Source organism: Lissotriton helveticus, chromosome 3_1 (assembly GCF_964261635.1).
Source record: "Lissotriton helveticus chromosome 3_1, aLisHel1.1, whole genome shotgun sequence".
NCBI classification, from domain to species: domain Eukaryota; kingdom Metazoa; phylum Chordata; class Amphibia; order Caudata; family Salamandridae; genus Lissotriton; species Lissotriton helveticus.
This window is the reverse complement of record NC_136061.1, coordinates 503,726,519-503,735,273: the sequence shown is the minus strand read 5'-3', so window position 1 is coordinate 503,735,273 and position 8,755 is coordinate 503,726,519. Positions and strand designations below refer to the sequence as shown.

General features: G+C 47.8%; 1 pseudogene; it reads left to right on the top strand.

The window, feature by feature from the left end:
• Positions 1–6,639: 6,639 nt before the first annotated feature.
• Positions 6,640–7,780, top strand: LOC144825585 (28S ribosomal RNA; annotated as a pseudogene).
• Positions 7,781–8,755: the final 975 nt, after the last annotated feature.

Sequence of the window (8,755 nt, the reverse complement as noted above, 5' to 3'; positions counted from 1 at the left end):
ATGTTGCTGAGGATGTGGGTGGTACCACTACACTGCTGGGGCAGGGCTACTTTGTGTACCAGAGACAATGTCTCCCTCTTGTTCACCTACCACTGCGATCCTATCTTCTTCATCGACACCAACAGAAATGGGTGCAGATTTACTTAGGCCATTAAGGTGTTCTTCCCACTGGATCAAGGGGTGTTTTTTCAGATGGGTTGTTTGGCCGAAGTACCATAGTTTGTACCAAGTTTACCCCGACTAACACAATGTCCACAAATTGAGCATATAGCAATGTTCTCCTCCTTACTGCTAACCGAAAAGAAGTTCCAAACTGGGGAGGTGTACTTTCTTGCGCTACTGGAGGTGTCACTAGTTGCAATGCAGGATGAACTGTAGGGTGTACCTGGAATTTGACTCTGTGCAATACTACTACTACCTACTGAGGTGGTGGTTGTGCTAGATGTAGGTCCCTGCCGGGCCTTTGCAAATGCAAATATGGAAGCTGGAGGTGGTGTTGGTGTTACTTGTCTTGGTTGTGATAGAACGTGCAGGTCACCCGACTATACATTTACCAAATACTATACTGATAGAGCGCGCAGGTCACCCGACTATACATTTACCAAATACTCACCTAGGCCCATATACAAATTAATCACAACTTCTTAGATCAGGTAACCTGAGCACTATCTACCAGATATTTGTACTTCCTAGGTCCTATACCCTTGACTTACACTCCTGGTCATCGGTATCTGTGAACCTATGGGATCAGGGCGTCTAGCATAATAAGTGGCAGCAAACAACAATATGCACTCATATAATAACCACAGACTCGAGAAGTTTTGAAAACCTTTATCTAATCTTCAACAAAAGTCATAAGCCAAAGATTAACAGTAAGCAAGCTATCGATAATCAGAATCACAAACAGCCTATAACTATGCAAAAGATATATCATGCCGACCATTTAGAATTCTAAAGGGAAGGTAAGAACAAGGAACATACTGAAATGAACTGATAGAAAATCAAACTTGAAATGATATTTTCTAAAGGACGGGAAAAATAAGGGACATACTAGAAGTCACAGTTTAATCGTTTCCAAAAGGGTGGGTAAAAATAAGGAACACAAATTGTTATGACGAAACTAAATTAACCATAGGGAAGGTAAGAAAATGGAACACACTAATATTTCAGAATAATCACTTCAGCTTCTTATAGGGTGGGTAAAGAAAGGACACCCCTATACATTCATGGATAGCATTTAATATTCAACTCTAAGGAGGAGGGGAAATAATGGAACATGCTAATGAAGGCAAGATTTACGATTTTATTAAATGATCACAAGGGAAGGGTAAGAAATAGGAACATGTGCAATTAAGACTTTAGCAAAATTCAGGGAAGGTAAGAAAAGGATGCAATTGATACTATTGGTTAACCACACAGATTTATATTTATCTAGACGGAGTGAAGACCAACCCTGGCCACGGGTCAGTTAAGGACAGAAACCCTGAAAGTTGCAAACGCCAGTAGGCCAGCAAGTGCAGGTCAGAAACAGGACAGGAAAGCCAGATTTGGATCAGAACCGGACCACCGAAAGTTGAGACCAGCACCCGCAGTTCAGTTGCAAAGCCTGCGCTGCCCCCTCTCTGCAGCTATCAGTCAGAACCCTGATTGGGTTATCGAATTTCCCAGCAAAGAGCTTCGCCAGCACTTCAGGTCCCAGAACCCCGATTGGGTCAGCAAGTCTTCTGACAGAGTGCTTCGCAGCACCTCTGTACTCGATCAGCTAGTGAGTGTGTTGGGTCAGTGACAGGTCAGCTATTTGGACAAGTCGGACAACTTCTCTTTCTAAACCTAGGCTAGTTATACTATTTTCCAGGTCAGTGTACCACCCCCAATGTTGCAAGTGTGAGGATCCCCAATTTTGATTGGACAAGAGAGAAGGAGAGGTTGACACACCACCTAAATATTTGATACTTAAGCATTGAATATTAATTTTTACATTCCCGCCCATCTATTCCTGGTACACATTACTTGGGTGATTCACGTAACAATGGTCGCTTTATTAATAAATACATTGTAATTCAACAGGTACACTCTGGCTTCTGCGAGCAAGGGCAAAGTTCAGCTTCTCAGGCGCATCTTGGCTGTGGCTGTCTTGGCTGGGTTTTAATGTGAAATGACTTCAGCCCTCCTCTTGGTAGGGTGCCGTGTGCAGAAGGATTTTCAAAATGGAATATTCCCGTCCCTCAGGCCCAAAGATTATGATACATGAAAGGTACAAGGAAACAGTCTTAGAACACAGAGTAAATGATTCCACTGTATACCATGAACTTCTATTCTATACCCATTACCTTATTTTTATCTATTGCATTATAATTAGGCAAAACGAACAGCTTGGCAAAAAGCAGCAGTGCAAGCTTCTTGCATGTGAGTAAATAAAGCAGACATCTTAACTCTAGTGTGCAGATGCGAACAGTTTCCCACCAAGACAACGAATGCGTCTCGTCACATGGGTATGACTGACGCATGCGCAGTCAAAATTCCCACGTAGCAGTGGCCATTTTAGATTCAAGCCCATTAGTATTAGTAGACACAAAGGCAAGCTTCTCTCAGACACCCAGTATATACTGAAAATGTAAGTTTAGTAGGACAAACATGTTGGTTACTTATTAATACTGTTATTCGAGGTCCTTGAATACAAGCAAGTCGCTTTTTGTTCGAAACCTTGCTCCATCAGTTGTATCCGTGCCACATCCCTCATGTCGGTCTCCATCTCCACTGAGCCAGGAGTGATGTTCATGATGACTGGCTCATCATCATCAGAACCCCTGTTCTACATCTACCTCCATAACTCTAATTCTTTCTTGAACCGTCCTTTTCCCTAGCCTTGTCTTGTGGCGTGCCTCACCCTCAGACTGAGCTGGTGGCTTCCAGGTGGCATCTTCATCATCAGAAGGGGGGCTTGAAGAAGAAGTTGATGGACTAACCATCCTTTTCCTTGCTGGGGATCTGGAAGACAATGGATCTTCTGAAAGAGTGGCTTGCTCTTCGTCTGCAGGAAGCTCGATTTCCTGTACTTTGGGAGGAACAACTACTATTATGGGCTGTTGTTGCGGCTGTTGTTGCAGCTGTAGTTCCGGCTGTTGTTACGGCTGTTGTTGCCCACTTATCTGCTGAGTTTTAGCCTGCCTTGATTTAGTACTACTTTACGATAATAACATTTCAACATCACTGCTCGTTGGCGTTTGAAACACTCATGGGTCTGGGCTTAAGTTGGTGGGGTGGGCCCACTGATGTGGAGGTGCTGCTCCCAGTTTGGTCCCCGGACACCGCTGATGCAGGTGTAATTTTTGGCTTCCCAAAAACTTATTGGCTGGCACACCAGTCTTGGCAAGTGCCACTTCCTTCTCCTCACTGGCAACTTTTTTAGTACTGGAGGACCTGGGTCCTTTCTTTGGGGCAATCTTCTTCCTTCCGATGTCAGCAGGACGCAGATGCACAAGTTGCAGAGATGTCTGTGGTCAAACTTGGACGTGACGTGGTGCCCAGCAGGAATTCTGTCTGGCAGTACAACGGGTGATGATGACACCTTCTCCTCTGTCTTCTTTTTGTGCTCCTAAAGGCAAATAAGCCAGGAGAAGAACATCAGTGAAATGTTGCATTTGTTGTTGCGGTTCAATTGCCACTAATACAAACAAACAAATATAACTGAGTATGTAGTGGTCACACTTGTTAGTGTTATATTATTACATTTTATTAACTCAGTTTAAGTTATAAAAATAAAACATAACAGTGTACCCATTTGTGAGAATTTGACAACAATGGCTTTCATGATATACTGTGTACACTCAGGAAGGAAAGGAAAAAAGAAGAACAAAAATGAAAATACAAATGTAATTGAAGTGGAACCTGTTTGCCATTAATTTGCTCATCACGTCATTCAGGGAGCTGTAGTTGGCAAAGGAGATGGAAGCAGCAAGCCAAGAGGAACAAAGAAAAGACATGCAGGCCTATTTGGCAAAAGCAACACACTACTAAACTACCACCATCAAATGGCCACCAGTCACATGGTAACTCACAGTCACAACAAGCAGGAGGCCGGGTAACAATGAACTCAAGCAAGGCTATATGGCCAGACATAGGAGGCATGCTAAACAACACAGCTTTAATGCAAAAACAAAACCCACAGGGCTAAACAAGGGGTGTAGGTTACACAACATTCACACCACACACACACAACAACAAAAGCATATATTCAACCCACACACCAAAAAAGTGAAATATCCCCAAAAATAAACATCTTGCAATTCAATCCAATGCCATCCATGCCCTAATGATGTTTAAATCAATAGACACCACTGAAACAGTTGTTTCATTTCATGCATCCATGACTAGCTCTCGGCCTACTGGATGAAAGGCTTATTGGCAGACTAGGCCACAAGCTTGCAGGCCTATGGTAAACACACATTGCCTGGCTTCAAAATGCCCACCAGCCACATGGCCAGGCCCCCAACAACACGAAAGGGAAGAGAGCCAATTCAGGCCTATGGCAAAAGCACACTGCCTGGCTTCAAAATGGCCGTTAGCCATATGGCCAGGCCCCCAACAACAAGAAAGGGAAGAGAGCCAATGCAGGTTTATGGCAAAAGCACACTGCCTGGCTTCAAAATGACCATTAGCCACATGGCCAGGCCCCCACCAACAAGAAAGGGAAGACAGACAATGCAGGCCTATGGCAAAAGCACATTGCCTGGCTTCAAAATGGCCACCAGTCACATGGCCAGGCCACCAACAACAAGAAAGGGAAGACAGGCAATGCAGGCCTATGGCAAAAGCACACTGCCTGGCTTTAAAATGGCCACCAGCCACATGGACAGGCCCACAACAACAATAAGCCTAGGCCAAAAGGAACAAAGGAAAGACATGAAGGCTTATATGGCAAAAGCAGCACACTACTACACTACCCCCACAAAATGACCACCGGACACATGGTCACTCACAGACAGAACAAGCAGGAGTCCTGGAAAACAATGAACTCAAGCAGGCCTATATGGCCAGACAAAGGAGGCATGATAAACAACACAGCTTTAATTCAAAAATGAAAATCCATAGGGCTAAACAAGGTGTGCAAGTTACACAACAGCAACCACACCACATATACACATCCAACAAAGGCATTTATTTAACACACACCAAAAAGTGAAATACCCAAAAAATATGCATTTTTCAATTCAATCCAATGCCATCCATGCCCTAAATGATGTTTACATTCAACAGACACCACAGAAACCATAGTTTCAATTCATGCACCCACGACTAGCTCCGGGCCTACTCGCTACCCACAATAAAAAAAAGTAAAATGATGAAAAGTATAAAAATTGTAGTTGCAGCAACCGCAATGCCCCAATCAAACATACAACACCAACTTACTTGTAAAATCTCAAATCCAAAAGTCCTCAAATCCATATATGATGCAGCAGATACAAATCCTTCCAGCTCCAAATACAAATTAAAATGAACAGGACATGGACAAAGCACTGGAAGGAGCCTGCTGGACATGAACAGGAAGTTGGAGACTCTGGGGAACTTCCTTCCTCTAAAAAAAAAAATTTTTTTAAAGAAAAAGGACTCCTTGCACAAAAAAGTACAGGCAAATGTCAATCTGAGGAGTTTTTTTAATCCAATTCTCTCACAAACTTCACTGAACTTCCGCCGGATGTCCGATAGCACGTCCGCATTACGTGTTTGTGATCGCACATTCTCGCAGGATCACGCGGCCAGCTATCAAATTCTCATGGCACACGCGAACGGGTACGAAAACTCGCAGGCGAATGCAGGGATCTCGTTAAGTCTCTACCGCGCTTGTGAAAATGCATTTTGAAAGCGCAAACAAGGGAAAAAATCCGCTCCGTCACGGATCGAGGAGTTTTCGGTAACTCCACATTCTACGCGGAACGCAGAGCTGCCACAAATCCGCAAACTCCGCAAGTGGAGCATATTTTACCACCCAGGCTTAGTAACAACTCACCAGCTGAATCAACTAGCCCTGAAAATGGATGGCACTTGAGCGTTGGGGCTATACCTGGCCGTTGCCGCCACTGAGAGCTGCGGAGGCTAAGCCACGATGAGTAGGAGGGCCGCTGCGGTGCACATGGAAGCCCGGGGGTGAGGGCCTGGGTGGAGCTATCACAGGTTCAGGTCTTGGTGATAGTAACAAATATTCAAATGAGAACTTTGAAGGCCGAAGTAAGAAGGGTTCCATGTGAACAGCTGTTGAACATGGGTCAGTCTGTCCTAAGAGATGGGCGAGCACCCTTCTGAAGGTATGGGCGATGGCCTCTGTTGCCCTCTGCCGATCGAAAGGAAGTCGGGTTCAGATATCCGATTGGTGCCCTCACGGCGTCCAGTGTGATAACGCAAACAATCCCAGACAAACAGGTGGGAGCCCTGGGTAGAGTTCTCTTTTCTTTGTGAAGGGCAGAGCACCCTGGAATGGGTTCAGCCCGATAGAAGGGCCAGAGCCTAGGATGCGTCTTGGTTCCAGTCGCGCCCAGAGAGCTCTTGCTGGTCGTTGTAAATGCAGGGGAGATGGTGTAAATCTCACGCTGGGCTGTATCCATATCCGCAGCAGGACTCCAAGTTGAACAACCTCTGGAATGTTGGAACGATTTAGGTTAGGGAAGTCAGCAAGTCAGATCTGTAACTTCAGTATAAGGATTGGCTCAGTCTGGCTGCGTAGTGAAGCAGGGCTGTGCGCGTGGCGCGGCTGGACAACGCACCGCCCTCTGGGGCAGCGGCGACTCTGGACGCAAGACGCTCCCTTCCTATGGATTGTCCCATCCGCGGTGGTCCCCTCCCCTGTACCCACTCAACAGAGATGCGGGCCGGTGTTCTGCCATGGCCAGCGCCTAACAGCTGACTTCGAGCTGGTGTGGACCAGAGGCATCTGACTGTTTAGTGAAAACAAAGCATCGCGAATGCCTGAGGAGGATGTTGACTCAATGTGATTTTTGCCCAGTGCTCTGAATGTCAAAGTGAAGAAATTCAATGAAGCGTGGGTAAACGGCGGGAGTAACTATGATTATCTTATGGTAGCCAAATGCCTCGTCATCTAATTAGTGACGTGCATAAATGGATGAATGAGATTCCCACTGTCCCTACCTACAATCTAGTGAAACTACAGCCAAGGGAACAGGTTTCAGCAGAATCTATGGGAAAAGAAGGCCCTATTGAGCTTGACTCTAGTCTGGCACTGTGAAGAGATATGAGAGGTATATGATAAGTGGGAGGTCCTCGGGCTGCTCCTCTTATTGTTTTTTCATTTACCCAGTGAGGTGAGGGCGAGCCCCGTGGGGCTCTGGCTTTTGGCTCCAAGCGCCCGGCGCCCGCCAGGTGGGACCCGCTCTTGGGGCAGTGGCAGGTGAGGACTTTGACTGGGGTGGTACATCTGTCAAATCCTAACTCAGGTGTCCTAAGGCGAGCTCAGGGACGACAGAAACCTCCAGCAGAGCAGAAGGGCAAAAGCTTGCTTAATCTTGATTTTAAGTATGAATACAGACCGTGAAAGTGGGGCTTCACGATCCATCTGCTTTTATGGGTTTCAAGCAGGAGGTGTCAGAAAAGTTACCACAGGGATACCCGGCTTGTGGCAGCCAAGTGTTCATAGCGATGTCGCTTTTTGATCCTTCGCCGTCGGCTCTTTCTATCACTGTGCAGCAGAATTCACCAAGACCAATAATAGAGAACGTGAGCTGGGTTTAGACCGTTGTGAGACAGGTTAGTTTTATCCTACTGATAACAATCTATTGAAAGTCATCCTCTGAGCAAAGCTTTTGCCTTTCAGTGTGTGGGTGCCCGCGGACACCGCCCTCCACCACACCCAGGGGTGGGTTCCTCTGCTGCTAGGATTGTAGGAGGGACGCAGAGGGGGTGATGCGGGCCTACGGGAGGCAGCCTCCACCACCGGGGAGCAGGGATGAGGGCCACCATGCCTTGTGGATCAGCAGGGTGACCAGATGACCTGGGCCGGCCAGGTCCCCCTTCCCAGTGCCCATATGCAACTTGAGCAGGGAGGTGAGCAGCCCTGGAAAAGGAGCCTCCCAAGCAGCAGCCTTGGAGCACCTGGCCACGTTCACAATTGTCGGACCGCAAGGGCGTCTGGGTCCGGCTGTCTGTGGGCGCTACATTGGCACGGGTCAACTGGTCACCTGGCTGCGAGACCAGATGGCCCTACGGACTGGGCGACCAGATTCCCCAGCGGGCTGGGCAACCAGATGGACCTGCGGGCAGGGTGACCAGATGGCCCTGCAGGCCGGGCGACCAGATGACCCTGCAGGCCGGGTGACCAATGGCCCAGCGAGCTGGATGACTAGATGGCCAGCCTGTTGGCCGGCCGGGCTGACTCCATCGTTTGTCCTTCCTCAGGGTTCTGTAAGAATAGTCGAGAAAAATAGGCTCCCTGGGCAGGCCAGCGGGGAGAGGACGTAGCCTGGGCTTAACCCTCCTTGGTTCCTGCTCCCCCCGGGCTCCAAGAAGGTAGGAGTCACACCTGCCGGAGTCATCACCCTGACGCCTAAGGGTCTGGGTGTGGGGGGTGACAGACAGTAGCCAGGGCAGGGAGGCTGCAGAGTGGGGAGGACTGCCTAGCTCCCCACTGTCTCCGGGGCGAGGAGTGGCAGGAGGCCAGCCCTGCGTGGAAGGGGACAGAGCTGGAGCACCTGGAAAGCTTGGAGAAGCCCTGGGCAGGGGACACCTGGGGCCGGTCTGGGATGGCAGT